This window comes from Mirounga angustirostris, unplaced genomic scaffold, assembly GCF_029215605.1.
Source record: "Mirounga angustirostris isolate CCGP_5_RB_7025 unplaced genomic scaffold, mMirAng1.0.hap1 SCAF_2, whole genome shotgun sequence".
NCBI classification, from domain to species: domain Eukaryota; kingdom Metazoa; phylum Chordata; class Mammalia; order Carnivora; family Phocidae; genus Mirounga; species Mirounga angustirostris.
This window is the reverse complement of record NW_026991710.1, coordinates 162,757,364-162,782,758: the sequence shown is the minus strand read 5'-3', so window position 1 is coordinate 162,782,758 and position 25,395 is coordinate 162,757,364. Positions and strand designations below refer to the sequence as shown.

At 41.7% G+C, this 25,395-nt stretch overlaps 1 protein-coding gene across 4 annotated transcripts in view; it reads left to right on the top strand.

The window, feature by feature from the left end:
• Nucleotides 1-25,395, top strand: part of CSGALNACT1 (chondroitin sulfate N-acetylgalactosaminyltransferase 1) — a 343,648-nt gene that overhangs the window by 135,821 nt on the left and 182,432 nt on the right. For 2 of the 4 annotated variants that reach the window (XM_045879960.3, XM_045879958.3), the window contains exon 2: nucleotides 8,357-8,447. The exons of 1 other annotated variant lie outside the window; for it this stretch is intronic. The gene's annotated coding sequence lies outside the window, so the exon portion shown is untranslated. Of the gene's footprint in view, nucleotides 1-7,762; nucleotides 8,053-8,356; nucleotides 8,448-25,395 lie in introns of those variants that run through there. One more of the 4 variants, XM_045879957.3, reaches the window with a different exon arrangement.

Here is a 25,395-nt window from a genome sequence, read left to right as displayed (position 1 = left end):
GGGATAGTTAGAACTACTTCTGTCAAAAGTCTTAAGGAAAGAATTTTTTTTTTTTGAGGGAGGAATGGTATTATCTAGGCATGGTCCTTAGGTGCTCAGAAAGACTTCTCTGGGATTATAAAACTTCCTGAACTTTCAACAACGAGAAATCTTTCTCTGGTAGTCTTTTATGGATCTAGTGTAGCTTATTTTTTCTGTAGCTTTTCATCCAACAGCTATCTTAATTACCCCGAATTTAGCTACTCCTTATCTTTAAATTTTTTCCCTATTTTTGTCTCTCAATAGTTTTTATAGCTTTACTGATATGTAATAAACCCACATATTTAAAGTATGCAATTTGATTAGTTTTGATATACACATGAAACCATTACCAAAATCAAGACAATGAACGTATTTATCACCAGCAGAATTTCTGTGTGCCCCTAGGTAATCCCACCATCCTGGTCCCTTATGGTCCCTCCCAACTCCCAACCCCATCCTCAGCCAAACACTGATCTGCTAGAATTTTATATAAATGCTATCATATAGTATGTTTACTATTTGTCTGGTTTCTTTCAACTCAGCGTAATTATCATCCATGTTGATACATGTATCAATTGCTCATTTGTTTTTATTGCTGAGTACTCAATAATTTTTCCTTTGTTCACTCTTTACCCCTGTCTTGCTTAACTGGCCATGATATGGGACGACAACACATTTTGATGATTTAAAAATATTTATTGATTAAATATCTGTGTTTCCTGTTCTTATTTTCTATGTCATTGCTGTCCAGTATACATAGTAAATAGTACACAGCACTTTAGTCTCCCTGAGAAGTAACACCCATTTGCATTCTGTATGCATGTTTTAAGAAATGGTGTCCATAAGCAGTATTATTATTTATTTACTCGAAGGTTGAGATTAAAATTTTCTCCTGTCTCTTTGGCTCTCAGTATTAAAAAGAGCATACTTCCATTGGCCTAACCCAATGAATTGATTGAATAAATTCAATTATATAAATATTTACACAGTTTTAATTTTTTTAGTGAAATATTTACTGTGAATGTTACAGTCCTTTTTTTGAAAATGTGGACAGCATGTTCTCAATTCCCTTGCAATTGGAGCAAAACATGAAATAAACTAAAAAATTGATACAGCAAAAGTAATACATGTGCAAAATAATGACAGCTCATTTAGGACGCAAGTCCATTTTTATAATGACTTTTTACCAACACCATAGTATCTCTCAACTATTGGCATTCCTGCATCTGGGAAGGAAGAAGATGAAAATTACCATTTAAAACGCCCATTCAGGTTTGGTGAAAGATTTAATTTCTTCATCTGTCACGGTGTCACGAGCCTTGTGAATACTATAGATCAAGCCTCAGCACCAGAAGTTTGGAGACTTGGCAGTGTGGAGGGTAGCATTTAGCCAGAGGGAATCATAATGCCAGAGAAAACAAACTTTACCCATTCTGCATCTTACAGTTGTGTTCTGAGCGGTTGTCCTGAGTGCTCTTTCTGCCTGAGAAGCCTGGGAATGCAGTAATTTAAAAACTGAGCCCATAGTGGGGATGTATGTACAGGAGCTACAGACATTCTAGTGAAAGATAGAGGTTTGTATGGAGCAACGAAGAGAAGGTGTGGTTTCTGTACTTGAAGGTAAACTGGAGATTATCTGGTCCCAACTTTCATTTTGCGGGTGACTAGCCCAAGGTCATAATCACTTAATAGCAGAACTAGGACCAGAGCTGTGCTTTCTGAACCACAAACTCACGCCCTCTCTGTGTTGCTGTTGTCCTGGGGCTGGTGTGCTGGTGTGAGAGGTGTTGGACTCTATGATTTGTTCTCTCTGAGCTGCCCCGCCTAGGGGTCCGTAGTCTGGGACATTGCACCTTGATGAGCTATACTTCTTGAGCGTTGTGTCTTTAGCTTGTCCGTTTTAAAGCCCTCTTCCCTACTCTTAGCATCTAAGCCTAAATGCTGTCCTGCATCTTCATCATTTGTCTGTGCAGCTTGTGCCCAGCTGTAACATATCTTCTTGTCCACAGGGATTCTTAGGGGGTGTGGCAAGCAACAGATCAAGATCAGCCTCCTTCAGTGCTAATCATTGACTTAGGCCAAACCCTTTATTTTACAGACCTGGAAACACAGGCGAAGAAGTTATGGACTTAAGTCTCACGGTAATGCATTTAAGATGATGTCATAGCTTGGGCTGCTATATAAAAATACCGTTAACTGGGTGGCTTATCAACAACAGGCATTTATTTCTCACAGCACTGGAAGCTGGGAGTCCAAGGTCCTGGTGTCAGCATGGTCAGGTTCTGGTGAGAAACCTCTTCTGGGTTGCAGACAGCTGGCTTCTCATTGTGTCCTCGTGTGGAGAGAGAAGAGCCAGCCAGTTCTCCGGCCTGTTCTTCTTAGGGCGCTAGTCCCACTCATGATGGCTGGCTCCACCTTCGTGACCTAAAACGGCCCTACCTCCAAATACCATCACACTGGGATTAGAACTTCAACAGACAAATTTTGGGAGGGACACCAGCATTCAGTCCCTAGCTGCAAATCTGTTGTTCTGCATGGGAAGAAGTACAACAGATCTCCCTGAAACAAGGTTCATGCCTCATTAGCATCTGCGATAGTACTTAGCACATGCCGAGCAGCTGCAGGATCTAGTAGGGCGGAAGAATGTATTCGGAGAGGGGTGTCTGCGTGGCTCAGTCTTTGGCTCAGGTCATGATCCCAGGGTGCTGGGATCAAGCCCCGTGTCGGGCTCCCTGCTCGGTGGGAAGCCTGCTTCTCCCTCTCCCACTCCCCCTGCTTGTGTTCCCTCTCTCGCTGTGTCTCTGTCAAATGAATAAACGATTTTTTTTTTTTTTTTAATGTATTTGGAGAGGATGTCTAATGAAATGAACAGTCGCCCGTGAGGCTGACTGTAGCACTGCAGGCCCTGTGCTGGAAAGGAGCTCTCTATGGAGGCCCTCAGTTGTCTGCGTCTGAGCAGATTTAGGAGAGAGAGAATGTTAGTGGTCTCACAACTAATGGCCAACAGAGCAATGCAGTTTCTTTCCAAGAGACTACATATAACTCTGTCCTCTCCAGTTCAAATTAGTTTGTCTTCCTTTCTGCTCTAACAGAACATTATTTGGATTTCTGCGTAGGATGTGAGTCATTTCATTCTTGAATGTGCTAGTGATTCACAGTGAGGATGGCTCAGATAGGGAGCCCACAGGGACCCCACTGCCTAGCTTGGGACGCACTGGGTAAAGCTTTATAAAGAAAGTATGATTGGATACCCTTTAAGGTGCTAACAGACCCACACATTTTGTTTTTTTTTTTAATTTAAATTCAATTAGCCAACATATAAGTACATAAGTTTCAGATGTAGTGTTCAGTAATTCATCAGTTGCATATAACTGAGCTTATCACATCATGTGCCCTCCTTAATGCCCATCACCCAGTTACCCCATCCTCCCACCCACTTCCCTTCCAGAAACCCTCAGTTTGTTTCCTATAGGTAAGAGTCTCTCACGGTTTGTCTCCCTCTCTGATTTCTTCCCATTCAGTTTTCCCTCCCTTCCCCTATGATCCTCTGCGCTATTCCTTATATTCCACATATGAGTGAAACCATATGATAATTGTCTTTCTCTGATTGACTATTTCACTCAGCATAATACCTTCCAGTTCCATCCACATCGATGTAAATGGTAAGATTTCAACCTTTCTGATGGCTGCATAATATCCCATTGTATATATGAACCACATCTTCTTTATCCATTCCTCTGTTGATGGACATCTGGGCTCTTTCCACAGTTTCGCTACTGTGGACGTGGCTGCTATAAACATTGGGGTGCAGGTGCCCTTTTGGATCCCTACATTTGTATCTTTGGGGTAAATACCCAGTAGTGCAATGTAGACCCATACATTTTAAAAGAGACTTCAAATAATTTAGCAATATAATTTGTTGATAGTCTTGATAGTTCTGCTAATAGTATCTGAGATTATCCCCATTTATCAGAATGAAATTTGAAGAAAATAAGAGTGACCTACTTCACTGGAAGGATTAGGAATAAGAAAGAAATGAAGAGGTATCTTCTTATTTAGTCTGCTTCTGTATATGCTAGGCCAGGACACAGTGATCCTGTTTTTCATTCCACAGGATAACAGAAGAGCAACATTTTTGGGGAAATTCGTGACTTTTAAAGTCAGTTGTGCTCTAAAAAATACTATTTTCAGCATAATTATTTAATGTGGAAGGAATGTGGTTACATGTGATTTATAATGTGTAGCATGCAAGGGCACTTTCTTTTCTAAAACATTTTCTTTTTTTTTTTAAAGATTTTATATATTTTTTTTGAGAGAGAGAGGGCATGGGAGTGAGGGGGACAGCGGGGAGAGGCAGAGGGGGAGTGAGAGAGGGAGAGGGAGAAGCAGACTCTGCACTGAGCCCAACACAGGGCTCGATTCCACGACCCTGGGATCATGACCTGAGCTGTAACCAAGAGTCGGAAGCTCAACAGACTGAGCCACCCAGGGGCCCCTCTGAAACAAATTCTTGAGAAAGATAATTTTAGAAGTTGTCTGCACAGTTCCTGACTCTATCCCTGCTCTGTCTTCTAGTACCATAACATAGAAGACTTCACTGATTTATACAAATAAAAGACATTACCATCAAGATTTAAAAATATATATTATTATCCACATACGCACAAAGAAAAATCTCACGGTAACTCGAGCTGGCAGACACATATCTAGTCTCTGCCTGTTTTGGTGCCTTTCTTTTGTTGTTTTAGGCACATTGATGATGAAAGGGCTTGTTAGTCTTCCTTTCTTATTTCTCACATTTCAGGAATCAATGTGTCTGATACATACATGGTTTAGATGGACTAAAGATTTAAAGATTGACATTTATGAAGGGGAGGAAGCCTTGGAGCTTAAGGCACATGGATGGGTATTATTGCACCATTGGATCAGTTGTGTTTTTGAAGCTCTTTAGAAATTAAATTGCTGGGAACTTTCACTTAGGAATTGTACATTTTATAGAATGGGTTGCTAGACTGTTAAAATGTTACTGATCTCAGTGTACTCATTTTTAACATTTTTGATTGCTGTTTTCAGTAGTTGATTTTTGGTAGTCTCCTTTTAATATGATTACAAGCTGACTTATTTATGGAGTCCTGTTAATTAATGTATGTCAAACTCTATTGTTGTGGGGCTGTGGTGGGTCAGACTTCCTAACCTTTAGAATCCTGCTGGGAAGCTTCCAGATCCAAGTATGGGATTGTTCCATGGACGTTCTCCCCGCCACCGTCTGCACATCTGCCTTCTCTTGCCTACTTTTTACCGTAACTAAAACTTGTGAAACAACATAATTGTCTCCGTAATCCTCACTCTTTATGCCAAATGATCAAGAACACACTTGGCATCAGGTGATAAGAGAGGGGACCTCGGATCTGGCTACAGATATTTAGACTGAGGGATGTTGTTGAGAACTATTTTCCGAATGGAACAAAGCCAGGCACCATATCTGTACACGTGCAGTTGCTGTCCTGGATGTAGCTTTTATTTTGAGCACAGTCTTGTTGTCTGTTTCTTTGATACTCAGGAAGACTTGTCCAAGAGTGTGTTTTTGTCACTGTGATTTCTTATAAAGGATGAGGGATTCAGATCAGGGAGGGGCTGTGTTCTCAAGGCCTCGATGGCAACCTTTGGCATATATGCCAGGCCCCCACTTAATGCAGTAGAAGCCCCTGTAAGTCCCATACTGTCTTAGAGGACCACACGTGAGGACCAGTACTTGCAGCTAAGGCAATGTTGCAATATAGAAAAGTAAGGGCTTGCTTTTCCTTTTTCTCTCTAGAGCTTTGGTTTTAAATTCGGAAAAATCCTGGCTTTAGCATATACTAGTAGGGTGTACTAGTAGGGAGGTTTCTTAACCCCTTAGAGCCTCGCTTTCCCCATCTGTAGAATGGGAATGTTAACACACACGCACAGCGCTGTTGCGGGGACTGAGTGAGTTTGTATGTGATGCAGCTAGACAGTGTATGGCACAGTGTAGTTGTGCAGTTGGTGTCCCTTGCCTTTCTTCCAATAGAGGCTGTGTCCAGTTGAACACACCCATTTCTCCCTAACGGACCTTCCGTTTACCTTCAGTAATTTTCCATGATGCTAATTCACCTTCCACCCCCATCTCTAAGGGAGTCTTGTCAGTGGTTCTGCCTTCCTGTCTCTTTCCTTTTCCATCACTAGCTTGAGATGACTGCTTTCTGGGGAAACATGATGTTTGGAACTGCTAAGAAGACAACGTACTTCCCAGTGCCAAGGATTGGAGTTTTAATGAGTTCTTTCACTAGGAAAAGAGGGAGGCGCTGGGCCATCCTGTGGCTCTTACCCTGCAGTTTGGCATTGGTAGGGCCAGGCACTTAGAAGCTGGATGAATGTGGACTACTGTGTGTGGGTGAAAAAACTGTGAATGTTTCTCTTCAAGTTGCCAGAGAGAGAAGTACAAATTAGATTATTAATGATCATATGGAAGTATGAGCTGACAGTCTATTTAGTTTCATTATTAAAACAAGTGTGGTTTTGGACGATGCGGATGTTTCCCCTTATTATTTAGATGGCAAAGAATATTCATTAAGGGTATCAATAGAGACCCTGTCAATGATTCAGCCTCCAAAGCTGCCCCCTGCATGCTAAAAGACAGAAAAGAAAATTTAAGTGGTTGAGAATGAGAATGTGAGATTGGAAGCCAAATTATAAACTCATTTCAACTCCTGGCCTGCAGGCGCTGGAATAACATTATTTGTTGTCAAGGATGGAAAACAACTCAGATTCAGGTCCAAGTGATTATTCCACTTTGGCATTGCTGCCTTTCTGCCAACAGCAATTCCATTTGGACATAAATTAATTAGCCAGGCAGGGATGGAAGTGTTGCTGGTGAGAGCAAAGCCCGAAGAGGCAGAGCTGCAGCCCCATGTCGCAGTGGAGGGCACTGCTCTGGGCCCCGAGAGGACGAGAGGACGGCCGCAGGCTGGCCCAACCCACTTGAAACTCACACCCACAGTAAACTGGGAAGAGGGTGCCGATCCAAATGGACTCGGAGTTGTACGGACTGTTAATGGCGATGCCTCAGAGAAAACCTTCAAACTTAGGTGCGGGAAGAAGCAAAAATGTGACAGATGTGCTGTAGACACAACCGCTGTCCCCATGGAGAAAGGACAAGCGGTGGCAGGCCCGAGGGCCTTCGCAGTCTTGTCTTTGGCATTCTGGACCTTTTTTTATTTCTGCATGTGAAACGGGAACAATAGTGTTTACTTGCTGTTACTTGAATTATAAAGACACATGAGACAAGATCATGAACACTCTTGGGAAAGATGACTCTGTTAATTAATCGAAGATAGCATTGATGTAGTTATTAACACTTTAACAGGAGGGCGTAGTCCCTTTCCAGAATATTTTCCCTGCCTTTGCTTCCAAAGTGTTTTGCTTGTACCTCTTTTCCATCTGCTTTTATCTTCGTTGACACATCTGTGGCCTCCAGTGGAATTCCTTTTAAAGGCAGGGGTGGCGTGGGGAGGTCGCCGTTCTCCGCCGTGCCGCACTCGGCCCTGCACAGCCGGGAGCGCGAAGGCGGCGGGAGGCGCAGGCGGGAGGGGGCCGGGGACCCGCGGGGCCGTGCGCGCGCCCCTCTCCCCGCCGCGCCCGCGGGACAGCGCTATAGCCGCGCGCGGCCCCGGGGGGCCAGACTGGGGACGCGCGCCCCGGGGCAGGGCTTTCCCGGCGGCCCGGGACCCTTTGGAAGCGTGTGCACCCTTTCCGTCCCTTGGGCAAAACTTCCCGGAGGATTTGCTCTTTTCTAACATTTCATTCCATGAAAACATTAAAAAAAAAAAAAAAAAAAAAGTGGTGGCGCTGCACGCGGTCCTTGCAGAGGGGGGCAGCACTTTCACTCCTGACCCCAACCTGGAAGCCCGAGTGACTTCAGCGCTGATAGAGCATGCAAGCCTGCAAGCCTGCAAGCCGAGCCGCGAGTTCAGAAGCAGCGCGTGGGCCCCGCGCACGTTTCTTTCTGGCGAGGTTTGCTTTTTGGGGGGAGGTTCCTTCTCAAGTCAGTGTGATTGCTTTCACGCACACTTCTATAGGGCTTTCGCCATTTATTTTAAACCTTTGTGTGTGTGTGTGTGTGAACAAACATTTTGTATTTTACCATTAAAATAGAGAGCGGAGAAATACCATCCCGCAATTTGGGGATGAATTGTATTTTATATCCTAAGTGATTTAAATTTCTACCATTTTGTAATATCACCTGGAGCAGAGACATGGAAATTCACAGGGGCTCCTACTTCTTATTTTTATTTTATTTTATTTTTTTATGTTTTAGATTCCTTTCCGTTTCGAGGAAAGAAACCAAGGTATTTTTACCCAGAGGAGGAATGATGTAGTTCCAACCTAACCTTTTCTTATACTTACAGGTAAGTGAGTCTGTTCATCATAGATTACTTAAGAAATGAACTTTGGTATGGTCTGAGTTGTATTCAGTATTCTGGCTATGTTTGAAATGTGTTAAATTTCATTTTACTTTCAACAGTTTGATTAACAACAAATTATTTTTTTAAGATATGAATACTTTTTCAAAGTAATTCAGTTATTTCTGCCTTGGAATCTTTTTTATTCACTTTGTAAAGCCTATAATCTACATTTAATGTTACCAACTTCTTTAGAATTTATCTCTTCTCACAGTGGCAAATGACTTAAGCCAATAATGAAGTTAGAAGAATTACATAAGTCTTCTTAAAAAAAAATACTCACTTGAATTTCTCCTTTTGGAGGTTGTGACAGACTATTAAGCTTTCTCAAATATTTAGCCCATAATCAAATGGGCACCATAATTTTGACCATGCTACAAAATATTTCTTTCATTAAAATGGTTTAGGAAATTGAAGAATGATCTTCCTTTCTAACTTATATCTTAGGGGTATACTTTCTAGAATCTTGGAGAATAGTACCCCAGTGGATTATATGGTTGGTTTCCGTCTGGGGGCAAACGTAAAACTCTGGAACGTTGTTTTAGTTCTGCTCTTATAACCAGTAATTTTGAGTTTCTCTGCGATAAGATACTACATTTGGCAAGACTAAACTTTAAAAAAAAAAGCAAGAACCTTAGGGACATCATTAATATTGAAAGGCAACAGTATGAAATCTGAAGTTGTATACATGGTTTCTGTCTTCAGCAGAGCAAACCTTTTCTAATTTTCTTTAGAACTGGCTCAAAAGACATAAAATTAAAAATAGGTGAGCTGTGCTCAGCATATGCATATCTTCAAGAAGCTCCTCTCACCTTTCCTCTTCATTTAACAGATTTCTGTAGAGGTTTTGTTCAGGATTTGTTTTGTTTTATTTTTACTTCTGTCACACTGATTAAAATGAAAGAATGGAAGTCAAAGCATCTGATTTGATTTTACATTAATGAACTGCTTTGCATTAAAACAGTAGAGTGTGCAGAGTGTAAAAGGGATTGTAACTGAGTTACTATAAACAGAAAAATAAAAATGACCTTGGCCAAAAGTTAATAATACAAACAAAAATAAAAGAAATTTCTTCACAAATTCTTTTCTGAGTAGAAAGTCAAGTGCCTATCAGGCCTAAGTTCAGGGCCTCAAGTTCAGGGCCAACTTGAGGGATATATGAAATTATTCTGATCTTTGGTCTCGGGATGTTTCATGTTTTTGAGGATGACTTGGATGTTGTAGAAGAGAACAATGTCAGTAGAACACCATGTAGACCCTAATTATTAAAATCTTGAGATAATAGTAGAAAAGAGCCAAGTCAACTTTACAAAATAGAGAAGCGGTAAAAAGCTGATTAAGGTCTGCTTGGGCAAATGCAAAGTTATATGATGTTTGTGCTCTAGTCCAAGGCTATTAGACTAGCAAGACGGGGAATGCTTGGGTGGCCAAAGGGCAGAGTGGTAGCCCGAGCTGGGTTTTAATGGTGGTCACAGTGCTGTGGATCCCTGGGCAGAGACATGGGAAGTTGCTGAGGAGCCGAGCCTGCACCTGGGCAGTACCAGCTTGGGAAAGCCAGCCTTCCAGGAACTTCCCTTTACAGACTGAGGCTGTTACAGACTCAGGGACTTGAATATCCTTCAGCAGTAGACCTTCCCCAGACTTGCAAGAAACAAACGTGTGATTTGGGAAAAGAGTGACTGGGTTGTGTTCTCCCTCTGGTCGGCAGACACGCCACACCAATGCCCGGTGACCATGGAGTCCAAGCGACGACAGTTCACTATTTGATTCAAATATTTAATAGCATCAGGCCATAAAAGGTTTGCAATAAGGATGTCCTGGTGTCACAGACACATCCTTCACAGAGCCTACGGCCCCACCACTGCTCCTTCCCTGTCCGTTGCTGCCCACCATGTTTTCAGCCCTACTCCATGCCCTGTTGATGGTTCTTGTCTCTCCCTACCCAGAAGTGGGTCCGCATTGCCACACGTGCTAATTCCTCTCCTCCCGAGGAGGGAGGTGTGTGCCCCGGGTCACTCCCTCTCATCTCCACCTTCTGCCCCTGCCCCACTCCCCGGGAGTGCTGGAAGCTGCGCTGGTCTTCACACTCCTCTTCCTACCTGCCATACTTTCTTCATGGCCGCTCTCCTGGGGAACTTTTCTCACCCTTCAGCACCAGTGCCTCCGATGAACATCGCCAGCACTCAGAAACAGCTCCTAGGAGGCCCTGATGACAGGAGTGAAAGGGCCAGTCAGTATGTGGAAAAGTGAAGAAAGGATGTCCCTGACCTGCAGATGCCTCCTCTGTTCCCTAGCCCCTGCCTGATGCTCCTGCATGGTCAAAACTGTGTGTCCCAGGGTCTCTCGCACCCTCCTCTGAGCAGGGCGCAGGCCTTTCTGTTCTCATTTTGGTGGTCTAGTCTGTTTCTTGGGGAGTGTCTGGGGAATAGAAACTCTCTTTGTAGACAGATAACCTTGTAGGTCCTTAACAGTCCTGGGAGCTCTTGAAATGTGATGACCAGATAACATAAAATGGTAGCTGATTCAGTCCTTTTTGGGATGAAGTGGGCATGGTAAGTAAATACTAATATGAAGCTATGATATAGGAACTTGACACGTTGCTCATATTTGAAAAACCAGAGGATTAAGTAGAGCAGTTTGTGTTTTACGAATTTTTGGATATGTTTTCAGCTTCTAAAGTATTTCCATTTAATGGCATGAAGTGTGACACAAAGTCCGTAAGCTTTTAATGAGTGTCAGCTTTTGCCGCTACAATTTTAATTTATACTCCTGAGCCACAATTTGTTTTCAGCAGATGAAGCTACTCCAGGCAAGCCAGGGCCGGGAGACTCACACTGGCACCAGAATGGGTACCCAGCGATGCAGGCCTTCTAGTGGATTTTCGTTTCTTTCTGTTGATTGACACTTAATTAGGCCTTGTGTTTTGTCTTTTCTGTTCTCTTCTGGGGCTCTGCTTATTGAGATTCCCTTTCCATCGAGTTAGTTTCTCTGTCCCAAGCCTGTATTGCAGCCTCTCACATCTGCGTCTGGTTCTGCTGTCCCGGACTCCCTTCCTCTCTAGGACTTGGCTCTGGAAAACCCTTCCTGAGCCCCGGCGACCAAGGGGCTGGGCCGTTGTGCCTCTATCACCTTATTTCCTGCACTGTTTACAGCTGTTTACCGGTGAGACAGCTGTGCCAGGGCCCAGCATTGTCCTCACAGGAAGCACTGTCTCTGCACTTTTAGCACCTAGCCCATGTTTGTCCTTACTCAGAGCCGCAAGCAACGTTTGGATGACTTTCTGGTATCGAAAACCCTCATCCGAACCTAGTAATGTCAGTATTTTAGTTTGCTGAGGGCTACATGATATACCTACCTTTCCTTTGCCTTCTTCTTTCATTTTAACGTGTATATTTTTGGAGCTACCACAGAGGTCGGGGGGGTGGGATTCGAACCCAGGTGTTCGGACTCCAGCACCAGTGCTTACTTAGTTTCATCTGTTTGAAACTTAAGTCAAAGAAGGTTGGCTGCAACCCACGTGTCTAACCACAGATAAACGGATGAACACAATGTGGAATATACATACCGCAGAATAGCATTCTACCTCAAAAGGGAAGGAAGTTCTGCCACATGCTGCAACATGGATGAACTGTGAGGACAGGACGTGAAGTGAAATAAGCCAGCTACAAAGAAAGACAAAACATTGTATGCCTCAGCTTACATGAGGTCTCTGGAGTCTTCAAATTCATAAAGACAGAAAGTGGAATGGTGGTGGCAAGGGGCGGGGGGCAGGGAGAATGCAGTGTTGTGTAATTGGTAGAGTTTTCATTTTGCGAGATGAAAACTTCTGGGGATTGTTGAACAACACTGTGAATGTATCGAATACTACTGAACCATATACTTAAAAATCATTGGGATGGCAGGGGCCCTGGGTGGCTCAGTCGGTTAAGTGTCAGACTCTTGCTTTCAGCTCAGGTCATGGTCTCAGGGTCCTGGGATCAGGGCCCCTGCGGCAGGATCTGTGGTCAGCACGGAGCCTACTTGTCCCTCTCCCTTTGTTCCTCCCCATGCTCTTTCTCTCTCTTGGATAGATAAATAAAAAAAATCTTAAAAAATCACTGAGATGGTGAATTTTATGTTATATGTATCTTACCAAAATTTAAAATAACAAAAAGTAAGTCAAAGACCTTGCTTTTAAAAAAGATAATTAATCCATTGAAAGTAAAAAAAAAATGGAATTTGATTTGGGGACTTTTCCTTCCCTACGCTTTATTTTTCATTTGCTCAGATCTTTAAATCACTTTTTATTTAAACATGTATTATGTAATAAAAACAAACTGGATTCACATTGATAAGATCTTTGGGATTTACTTCCAGACCTTGTTATTCCTTTTCTTATCTTTGCCTACATTTGCAGTTAAAATCTGATTCAAAATTACCCACTTTCTCACCTGTTTTTCTTCAGTAAAGATAATAGGATCTTCCTGCTCATCTAGAAATACTTGTATGACACTTAAAAAAATTACTTGTATGATTAAGGGCAGAAATGTTTGTTCTGTCACAAGCAGAGGGCATGACAGACTCCAGGCTTTCATTTGCTCATGAGGAGCCAGCTACTTCAGTCTTTTTTTTTTTCTATCACACTAATGGACCTTTTATGTGGAAAATCATGACTCTAAAACTGTAAATAACACTCTGGTGCTTGAAAGAGCACAATTTCAAGATGTTCAGCTGACACCTAGGAAACAGCTCTCTTTTTTACTCTGACCCAGTGTGTAATATCTTTCCTGAAGAATTTAAAATGAAACTTGAATCCTGTCAGCCTAGGGACATGTTTGTGGAGAAGGGAAGGCAAGGATCTGATTGAGGAGCTATGTGTAAAGGTTTGAGGGGAAAGTGGGGATGAAAATTAGAGGTGGAGGTGGGCATAGGAATGAATTGTAACCTTGTGGAAATTTCTATCTCAATTGTTACTTAGATTTTTCTTTCTTTTCTTTTCTTTTCTTTTCTTTTCTTTTCTTTTCTTTTCTTTTCTTTTCTTTTCTTTTCTTTTCGAGAGAGAGCCCACACGAGCAGGGGCTTGGGGAGGTGGGAGGTGGAGGGGGAGAGGAGGGTCAGAGGGGGAGAGAGAATCTTAAGCTGGCTCCATGCCCAGTATGGAGCCCTACGTGGGGCTTGATCTCACAACTCTGAGATCATGACCTGAGCCGAAATCAAGAGTCGGATGCTTAATGGACTGAGCCACCCAGGCGCCCCATTACTTAGATTTTTTTTTAACATTACAGACAGGATTCTATGGTCAGGACCACCAGAAAACACTAAATTCATCTCTACTATTAGGAAACCATGTAATCCAAGTTGGTACTTTAAAATTTTTTTCTAAAGCTCTTTAAAAATATGTGGTAATTAGAAATATTAATATTTACACAAATCTTTTAATAAGGAGTTGCATATTTTCAACTCAACAAACAAATGAGACTTGCTACAAGTTAGACTTTAAATACACTTTGTGGTTACAAAGTGTCAATTCTTGGATTGGAATCCAGTCTCTGGTGAAGGTGTCAGTCATCTGCAGAAAAATGAGAACAGTAAGGTGATGTCTTTCAAAGAGCTAATACTCCCTCTGAAGGAATAATCTTTACTCTGAGGCTCTGGTCTTTTTCTTATGTATTAATATTTAAAATATCTATTCTTTTAGAATATAATGATAATTAATATTTAAAATTCTATTTCTTGACAAATTAAAATGTTGGATATTATTTAGGATTTAGGATTCCTACAGGAAAGGTATATATTGGAAGAATGTCCCAGAATTGATAGAAGAACCAAAATCTCATGTATAATAAAGACTTGCAGCCAGGGCTAATTGTATGATTAAATGTGTTTTTCTGAATTTATAAAACATGTGAATAACCAACTTAGTCCCAACCATGTGGGATCCATGCCAAGGAATAGAGGTCTTGATAGAGGGGGAGAAAAGGATTAAATTAATAATATTTGACCTTTATGATAATTTTTTGCAGCCAAGTGAAATAAAGCACTTACCTGTAGCCTTGGACCATTGCCCTAGTTGGAATCCTGACCTAAAGTTGGAATGAGCGCTGTACCTGGGTGTGGTTTAGCTGACTGCATGAGGGTCGGTTGTGTTGTTCTCATCACCTAACTTTTCTTGCCCTGAAGTCGTTGTTGTGGGTTTTTGCTCATCTCACTGCAATTTGATTCATGGCATCTTAATTATTATTTTTAGTACTTGAAAAGCCAGATTATTGATATCACTATGGCCTGCCTTCTCTCCATTGTTTGATGCTTTGACTGCTGTCCTTTAAACTCTAACTTCCCTTGGCTTATACAATGTGACAATAAGCTCTTATAGTTTTTCCCTACTTCTCTGGCTGATCCTGCACAGTCCCTTTCCCATCACTTATATCTTGACGTTCCCTAGCATTCTGTACTCTCTGTCTTTTCAGTCTATACCTCTGTGTCGTTTCTTCTGGTCCAAATGGTGAACTTTCATCCATTTCCTGCTTCTTTCCAACTTTGCTACCCCAGCTCACATGACCCTTCAGTGCCGCAGACTCCTGGCCATGTCTACGGCATACCCCACCAGTGTTCTCCACTCGTCCCCAGCTGAGCTGATTAGGTTAGAACCAGGTGATGAGGATCCTGTTTCCTTCTTCTCCCCATCTAGCATGCTACTCTAAACAACTCAACCCTTGTCTAACTTGGACCCAGTATAAACAAACATAAGTGATAAATAACTCCCAAGTTGTGGATGAAAATGAGTGCACACATTACTGAATTTCTTAGAATAAAGTTGCCAAGTGGAGTCACATTCTCAGCAATACTGAAAACTGCTCCAAAAAGATGATACTGTCGAAGACCCATATGCTGATGTTCTAGGAACCAGTGGCAAGGGCATTAATACTCCTGCATTGCGGGAGAGATCCTTAGAAGGGAGATACTGTCCAACCTCGGGTCACATAATGCCACAGTTATCCAGGGGCATGGCTTTCTTCTCTGCGTCTCCCTTCTTGCGAGTCCAAATTTTAAACCCTCAACACAAGCAGTAGACTTCCAGCTCTGATTTGTTTCATACTTGTACTCCCTATGAGACTAACATTTCAATAACAAAAAGCCATAGGTGGGATAACTCTGTTGGTGATAACAAGGATATTAATATCATAATACTACCCTCAATATATCCTAGCCAGTGAGAACTTACCACAGACATTACTATTACTTCTATAGATTATTATTTGATTCTGAATAACATGAAATAAAGTTCATCTAAGCAGACTTTAAAAAATCCAGTAACTCGGGGCGCCTGGGTGGCTCAGTCGTTAAGCATCTGCCTTTGGCTCAGGTCATGATCCCAGGGTCCTGGGGTTGAGCCCCGCATCGGGCTCCCTGCTTGGCGGGGAGCCTGCATCTCCCTCTCCCTCTCCTGTTCCCTCTGCTTGTGCTCTTTCATTCTCTCTGTCAAACAAATAAATAAAATCTTAAAAAAAAAATCCAGTAGCTCATTTCCTTCCAGAATGTTAAGTATAAACACTACCCACACACATTCCCTTTCCTTACAGTAGGCCAGTGCACTCAGTCAGCAAATTTGCTAAGTGTCTCCTATGCACTAGGCAGTATTCTAGGAGTTGGAAATACAGAAGTGAATAAGAGATGAAAATCCCTGCCCTCGCGAAGCATTTATTCTGGAGCTAGGAGTCCAGATATCTAGCAAAATAACTGGATTTTTGACCTTTCCATTTTCTTCCAAGGTTTATTCACTATTATAAATCCTATCTCCCTCTGATCACAAAAATCGTGGCTTGGTAGAGCTGAAAGAAATGGCTTCAGCCACTCTGTGTGTGGCGTGAACTCCGGGCAGGTGGGCAGAGACCCTTGATCCTAGCTGTGCTTGTTCGGATGACCTGTGACGACCCCCTCACGTCCCTGAGCCTTAGTTTTCTCACCTGTTAAATAAGGACTGGATTCGAATCTGACTCAAGCATGGCAGCTGAGGGGTGTTTGGAGAATTTGGTTGACACCATGACTGAGTGGGCCCAGGAATGCTGAGTAACTTGCATGTCCTGGGACAAGCCCAGCCCAGGCCCACAGAGCTTATGAGAGCTGATCTGGGAACAGGACCAGAGATCTGCTATATTCAGTTTGGGGCTTTTTGGGGACCCCATGCCATTCCATCCTTTTTAAGATTGTCTAGGGTGACATGTTCTCTGATTTCCGTTCATTTGGAATAGCCTGGGTAAGGCAGTAGGTAAGTGTGTTTGATGGGAAAGCTGTCCACCAAGGTCCTCTACTCTGAAATCCTCAGACTGGGCAGAGCAGGGAGCTTCTAGTTATCATTCTAAAGCAACCTCGATTTTCAAAATATCCCCTGATTTTTTTTCGGGATAGCTGAAGCTCAAATACATAAAATTAAAATTATTATGTCAACTAGATCTAATTTCTACTAGGATCTAGTTAATTTGCATAGCTATTGTATCTTATTATGCAAAGAGAGAGACCTTATTACAACATTGGTTTTGAGGAGATTTATAGCGTCCAAAGCCCAAAGTGAATAATGCCAAAATATTTTGCAAGCAAATCATCAATCCATGGAAAATAAGCAGCTTATGGGGAGAATAATATGCGAACCAAACCAAAAAGGTTATGTAAGGAAATCTTATCAAATAAACGGTGTATTAAGTATTTCTTCTTTTATTCATTGGTAAGCAGGGTATAATGCAATACTGTCCAAGAGAGAAAAATCAGGCCTCTCAACCTGAGAGGTATCATAAATGAAAGAAACAATGTTCATCTTTTGCCAATTAGGTTGAAATGTCATCTCTGCCTCCTGTCTGTGTCTGGTGAAATTATAATCTTTTTTTTTTTTTTAAAGATTTTATTTATTTATTTGAGAGAGAGAGAATGAGAGACAGAGAGCACGAGAGGGAAGAGGGCAGAGGGAGAAGCAGACCCCCTGCTGAGCAGGGAGCCCGATGCAGGGCTCGATCCCGGGACTCCAGGATCATGACCTGAGCCGAAGGCAGTCGCTTAACCAACTGAGCCATCCAGGCGCCCCAAAGACAAATGTTTAATTTAACTTCCTGGTTCCTAGCTTTCTTCTCCATAGAACCCTTTTCCAGGCTTTTTCCTTTCCAGAACCCTCCACCCTCGCCTTTTTAAGAACGGTGTCCCACCAACCAGCCTTTGGGAGGCGCTGCTGCTGCCTGTGATGGAAAGAAATCTGATTCCATTAGATTTGCATCTCACTAGCTGTCATACACTAAGCCAGCATTTCTCAACATTTGAAAACTTGGAGTTTACAGAAACGTACAGATGCCCCAGCCCATCCCCAGAGTTTCTGTATACCAGGGGTGGTGCCAGTTACCTACATTTTTGAGAAGCTCTTGCAGGTGGTCTTAGAGGTTCTGAGGTTGAGAGTCGCTTTGCTTGGAAGAACTTTCTAGGTTCTGTTTCTTTTCTCTAAGGCTGCATCGGTGTTTCCACGAGTCTTTTTGATGTTGGGCATGTTTCCTGAAGGGAACTGATTTCATGTTGAAAGAAGACTGCTGCGACGCTGTGGCTCGGGAGTGTCTCAGCCTGTGGGCCTCCCCCTGCTGTTGCGTGCCCGGGCCCTGGGGCTGCTCCAGCGCAGGTGTGCTCCTGAGGTCTCGGGAAGGCTGCAGGGGAGTGGGAGAGAGGATGAGCCCTGTCCAGAGGCCTGTTCCTGAGCTCCTCAAGCGGGGTGCCACTCACACCTTGAGCTCTGCTTTGTCCATAAGCCGATAATTGGGTCGTGGGGACCTTGACCTCATGTTCTCCTGGAGAAACGTTCTCTGTTATGGATCTTCTCGTATTATATCTCATGGCCTGACATTCTCTAGAATCTCTGTTCCTCCTCATGAGACCACGAGAAGCAAGGCAGGAAAGAGCTCAGTAAGGTGAGTGGGTTTTATGGTAATCAGTCAGGGAATTAGTACAGGGATAGTGAAGTGATGTGGTGCAGCCACAGGCTGTGGATTTTTCCACTAAAAAAAACCCCAAAAGGGCCCAGGTGAGAACATAGGACACTGAAACCAAGGCAGGGTCTACTGGATCTCCCCACACTGTGAAGGTGGTGTGGGAAAAGTCCCATAACCGAATGTTGAATCAGAAGCAAGAGAATCAGGCTTTTTTTTTTTTAATTGTTATGTTAATCCCCATACATTACATCATTAGAGAATCAGGCTTTTTTGAGTGGTGGATGAGATGCATTGCTGAGGTCTGTTTGTGTTTTACCTTCTTCAGTCACATGTGGTCCCTAGCCTGGCCACAGAAATTATGCCAGTAGTTACTAGAGACTGTCAACTCAAACGGGAAGGAGCCTCCTTCCTGTTCATCGATGGCTGGGGAGAGCGCTCTTACCGGTCTGCCTTTTCTCTTTATAGTGACTCTGAGATAGTCTGAGATGACTCACCTACGGACAGGCCAGAAGAAGAGGGAACCAGTGTCTGCATTGTGTTCCAAGCATGACGTGGTCAATTTTATATACATAGTTCCCTCTGTTATTCCCTACAACAGCCCTTGGGAGTACTTCTTAGTTCTTTAAATAAAGATGAGACACACAGGTTCAGAGAGATGAAATAAGTTGTCCAAGGGTTCACAGCTCGGAAATGAGGGGGATAGAACCCAGATCTGATTGATTCCAAAGTCCACTTTGATGCCCCTCCCCCGCCCCCCCAAGCCCTTCCTGTTGCCCGTTGCCGGGACCCATGGCTGTGGTGCTCCTGGATATCTTCTGTGCAATGAGCTGGATAACAAGCTCTTGAAAAAGAAAATGAAGAGATGCCTTTGAATACTTTCTTGCTTGTCTGTATTGCTACAGCCATGGAACTGAGCATGCTTCCTATCACCAGTCCTTCTGGGACAGACTGTGTGATAGGAAAGAATATGGTGGCAGAAGATTCATTTGTTTTTCTCAGAGTATATTTAGATTATACTTCTTTTGATTTTATAAATAGTTGGTTTTCAAATAAGCCGTTGATAGTGTTCACTAGCAGTGTGTTTTAGGTCTAAAATTTAGTGGCATTAGCTGGAACTTTATCATGGCATAAAAATTTCCTGGAGGAAATAGAATATCAACCGTGGGATATATAGCTAACATTAGTAAAATAAATATTAATCCAAGGTTAACTGGTAGTCTAAACTTTTTCTTAATTCAAAATCCAAGCGAAGCCTTACTTTGTCAAAAAAAAAAAACCTTTATTTCAGCTCACTTTGAAATTCTAATGTGAAAATCACCATAGACTTGCAAAATCACAGCATGAATAATATTAACGGCCTCTGTAACTTAATTACAGAATACCAAATACCATTGCCCAGGAGGCACATGACCATAAGCTTCCAGGTTTAGAGATCACACATTTCTCAAATGTTAGCTCTGGATGGTGATCATTTAATTTGACTCTTACATTCTGCAGATGAAGAAAATACATAGGTGAGTGATCTTTTCAAAAGTCATAAAGATGATGGGTGGCAGACAGGGCTTCTTATTTTGTTACCATAGATAGTGGTGCCTTTAACTGGAATATTTTTAAGAAACACTTTAGCCAAGCCTATTAATGTAGCAGACTATTAGGCTTGGCTCAGTTTGTGCTTCTTATGCGTCATTTAATCATAACTAAGCAACATAAACATACCCCAGAAGCTGTGGGCTGAGGAAGTGACAGTTGTCAGTGTTCAGCCTCATTGGTTTGAGCTTTCTCAAATCCAGAAGAGGGGCAGGTGGCCAACAGAATTTGGAAGCCTTTGAAATTGTATTCTAGTTGCTCAGGTACCGCAGAGCAATCATTGGTTCTTTGTTGGCATTTTCAAACCGAATGTGGAGGCTGTGTGGCTTGTCTGGGACAAGGTAGCAGGAAGGTGACTGGAGAGTTTAAGTAAGCTGAAATGGAACGCCTGCAACTGAGCGTAATCCCAAGCAAGGCCTCTAATCAAAGTAATTGGATTTATAGTGATTGATAATTTCAGTGAAAGTTGAATGTAGGTCTCTGCTATTACGTTGTTCTGAATTACACTTGCTTATTATTATCAGAAAGCACTGAGACATTTGGTAACCCGATTAGTTTTGGGACAAGGTCACTTAGAATGGAATCAAATCATCTTACTTTTATTTTAATGTCAGAGGCTGGTCTGATGCTATATATACTCCATGGTTTTACATTGGGTTCAGTGCAGTTCAGAATTTTTTCTCCGAAGTGTATGTGTTTTTATCTGTGTCTGCCAGCCATGGTCTAATCTGGCTATTGGTCCACCCTGGTCACCAGGACTTCCAGCTGAGAAATCTTTTGAGGCATCTCACAACAGTACCTGTTAGAATGGCTCCCTTTCTCCAGAGTGAACTTACTAGTTTAGACTCTTCCTACTACAAAAGATAGAATACTCTGCTCATACTGGCTCAAGCAAGAAAGGGTATGGGTGCCGCTGGTTTCTGGGACTCTTTGATTCAGGAACCTAGATCTCTTGGCTCTGCTCTGCTTCATTTTTAGGTAGGGAAGAAAGTCTAGCTGAAGAGTGAGCATGCTTCTCAATCTCTCTTTTCTTTCTCATTGTATCTCGTGTTTTGTCAGATATGTATATATATCTCATCATCATCATAATATGATATATGTAATTTTTAATTGAAATACAGTTGACATAAGTTTCAGGTGTACAGTATAGTGACTTCAGAGTTATATACATAATGAAATGCTCACCATGATGAGTGTAGTCACCCTCTGTCACCATACAAAGTTATTGCAGTATTATTGACTGTATTCCCCGTTCTGTACTTTGCATCTTTGTGACTTACTTATTTTATAACTGGAAATTTGGGCCTCTTAATCCCCTTCACCTATTTTACCTGTCCCTTCACCCCCCTTTGTAAATCACCAGTTTGTTCTCTGTATTTATGAGTCTGTTTCTGTTTTGTTGTTGTTGTTAATTTTTTTGTTCATTTGTTTCTTAGATTCTACATGTAAGTGAAATCATATGGTATTTGTTTTTCTCTGTCTAACTTACTTCACTTAGCCTAATACCCTCTAGATCCATCAATGTGGTTGTAAATGGCAAGATCTCATTCTTTTTTATGCCTGAGTAATATTCCACTGTGTGTGTGTGTATAAGAGTGTGTATGTATCACATCTTCTTTATGCATTCATCTGTTGATGGATAGCTTGCTTCTGTATCTTGGTTATTATAAATAATGCTCCTATAAACATAGGGGTACATATATCTTTTTGAGTTAGTGTTTTTATTTTCTTTGGATAAATACCCAGAAGTGGAATTACCCATGCAAGTGGATTGTATGATATTTCTATTTTTAATTTCTTGAGGAACCTCCATCCTGTTTTCCAGAGTGCTGCACCAGTTTATAATCCCACCAACAGTTCAGAGGCTTCCTTTTCCTTCTCTCTTAATCTTTCCAGCACACCCCAAGACTGACTTTCATTAGCTTTGATTGGGTCATGTGTCCATCTCTGAACCAGTCACTGTGGCTGGGGGATTGAATTCCTTAGCTGGCCAGGTCTTGGACACGGGTATCACTCCCAAGGATGGATGGTTTCTTTCACACATGAGCTAGAGAAGGTAGTGTTTTTAGTAGATATTCTCAGGCTTTTTAAATGAAAATGTTAGGACTTTGAGGGAAATGAACAACAGGGGCTCTTTCCTCAACTTGCATACTCTAGTGTTGCTGATATTCATTACAGGTTTTGAAAGGTCTAAGGGCTAGTCTTTCAATAGAAGTATTGATTTTCTTCCCCCAACCTTTCTTCTTTTGGTTTCTCGTAAACCATCTGTGAAGACTCTAATCATGTTCTTCTATTATGTTATCATTTACCAAGATAGTATCTAAAACCCTGATAAATGGTGGTTGTATAGTGAGCTGTGATCCCTAGTCACAGCCATGGCCTTCTTGAGGAAGGGCTAGGTGACTGGGCACTTTTGTTTTTGAGCCTGTTTTTCTGTTCCAGCATTTTCAGGACTCATTTGGACTCATTTGGGTAAGACAAATAACTCATGCAGAGCCTGGTCTGGTAGATTATTATCACAACATTATTTTGAAGCTTTTGCACATGATTTCTTTTCCTGTTAATAACTAAGACAAATAATTTTCTGAGTTGTTGGAAAATCAGAATGAATTTCTTAATCTTTTGAAAGGATGATGAGCTCACCATTCTTAAGTATGTACCATAACAGCATTCTGTCTGTTAAGAGATCAGTCTCATCATGTCATGACAATAACTCATTTTTATTGTCTACTTTATGGGCCTTGGGTCCCTGGAAAGTGAAATTGTGGGTATATATTAGCATACTGTTGATACTCAGTAGCCGGTGTATTTTCTTTATCAGTTAGAGAAGCATCAGGCATCAATAAAAAGCTTTTCTCTTTATATACTGACAAGTTTTTAAAACTGAAAACAAAAGAAGATATAAAAGAATTTGTATGCCACGATTGGTATCTTGCAGAATTCTGCCCCAAGTTAATAGAAAGGAATTTAACTTTGGGACTTCAACAAGGCATTATCTGAACTTTTGTCCTTAGTTTCACCTGATAGCAAAGTGGGAAAGAGAGGCTATCACACTTCCATATGATAATAAGCTCTGAGTCAGGCCTATACATACTCCTATTATATATACTATTACATCTGCCATTAGGCACCCCCACCCCTCTGCCCCAATCCTGGATGATGCTTTTTTCTTTTTTTAATAAAGATTTTTTTTTTTTAAATTTATTCATTTGACAGAGATAGAGGGAGAGAGAGCATGATCTGGGGAGAGGGGGAGAGGGAGAAGCAGGCTCCCCACTGAACCAGGAACCCAATATGGGGCTCGATTCCAGGACCCCAGGATCATGACCTAAGCTGAAGGCAGATGCTTAACCATCTGAGCCACCCAGGCGCCCCAATCCTGGATGTTTCTAAGACTTTCTCTTTATATTTCGATCTCAGCAGGTTTACTGGGATGGGCTTTGGCATGTTTGCTTTATTATTTCCCTTAACTGTGGTTTGTGCAGCTTCTTGGATCTGTAGCTCGATATCTTGAATCTGTTTCGGCCTCCTGGTGACTGTCTTTCTCCCCTTCGCTCCTTTTGGGATTCCAGTCGCATGTGCATTAGTGCTCTCATCTGTGTTTCATGTGCCACTTCAGCTCTGTTCTGTGTTTGCAGTTCTTTTTTCCCCTCTAGGCTTCTGTTTGGATCTATCCTACTGACATCGCTTTCACTTTGGAAAACCCCTCTTGTGCTGTGTCTCACCTGCTGTTAAACTCATGTATTGAATTATTAATTGCAATTATTATTATAAAGATTATATATAGATTCCAAGTATCTGATAAAATTCTCTATCTTTAATCTATTTTCTTGAACATAGTAATTGTAATTCTATTGAAATTCCTTTTTGAAAATTACAATCTCTAGATCACCTGTGGGTCAGTATATTATCTGTTTTTTTCTCTTAATTTTTGGCCATCTATTCTTGTTTCCTGTCATGCTTTGTAATTGTTTATTAAGTACCTGACATCATATGTGAAAAATTGGTGGTGTCTCTGGAGACTGTTGTCTTCCTCCAGAGAAGATTGAATTTTTTTCTGGTGGACAGTAGAATAAAGCTGTTCCTCTTGATACAGTCAACAATGATGATGACTGGGGTGGGGTTTCAGGCTGTTCTGTTTCTGTGTACCTGACTCCTAAGGCATAGCCCATCAAGGGTCTTACCTGAAAGCCAGGGCTCCTGGTCCATGTCAGACCCTAAACTTCAAGTCCCAAGCAGAGTGGGGCTGACAAAAACTTCTTAGCTTCTTAGCCTCTTGGCAGCAGCTTTCTGCTTGTTCTCTCCTCCTTTTACAACTCATATATTCAGCAAGTGCCTTGAGTGCAAAATCTGAGCAGCATATTTGGTTTATGTTCCTGAGGTTCCCTTTTCCCTGGGATATTGTCTGCTCAGGTCCTGACTGCAGTGGTGGTCTGAACTCCATGTTGTGTCTCTTCAACCCAGGCAGACTGCTCCAGGCTATGGGCTGCATCTGTCTGCTTGCCTCTTCTTCCCCTCCCCCTCCCTCTCCCTCTCCTCTTCCTCCCCTCTTCCTCCTTCTTTTCCTTCTTCTCTCCTTCCCCGACTTCTTCATTTTTAGTCTGGCTTTTGTAGTTGCTCTCAGTGGGAGACTTAGTGTGATTATTGCCCTTATTGGGCAATATTGGGATTATTTTATAATCAAGTATTCTCATGAATGCAATATATATTGTTTATTCAGAACAAGGTTTTACTTCAAGAAAAGAGAGTATTCAAATATTATAACTGTTTTGAGGTAAAAAAAATTTCTGGTGGTTGCCAGGAGTGGGGATTAGGGGGAGAATGAAATGGTTGAAGGGAGTCAAAAGTTGCAAATTTTCAGTTATAAAACAAGTCATGAAGATATAATGTACAAAATGGTGACCATGAATAATAATACCATATTGAATATATGAAAACCACTAAGAGAGTAGACATTAAAAGTTCTCATCACAAGGAGAAAAATTATAACTATGGTCTAGATGTTAACTAGACCTATTGTGGTGATCATTTCATAATATGTATAAATATTGAATCATTTTATTGTACACCCGAAACTAATATAGTATTATGTCAGTTATACTCAATAAAAATGTGGGAAGGAAAATAGCTTTAGGATTTAATAAAAAGAGGAAAATCTATATAGGATCTTGGTGAATATCTTTAAAAATGTGTTCTCAAAGTTCAGAGACCAAATTTCTTACCATCTTTTTCTTTAAGAAAGATTCAGGAAGTAATCTACTGAAGAACATGTTATTTATTGGATTAAAGTCATTGAGATCAGATTGCTAGCAAAATAGATACAATTGACCCTTGAGCAACATGGGTTTGAACTGTGCAGGTCTACTTATATG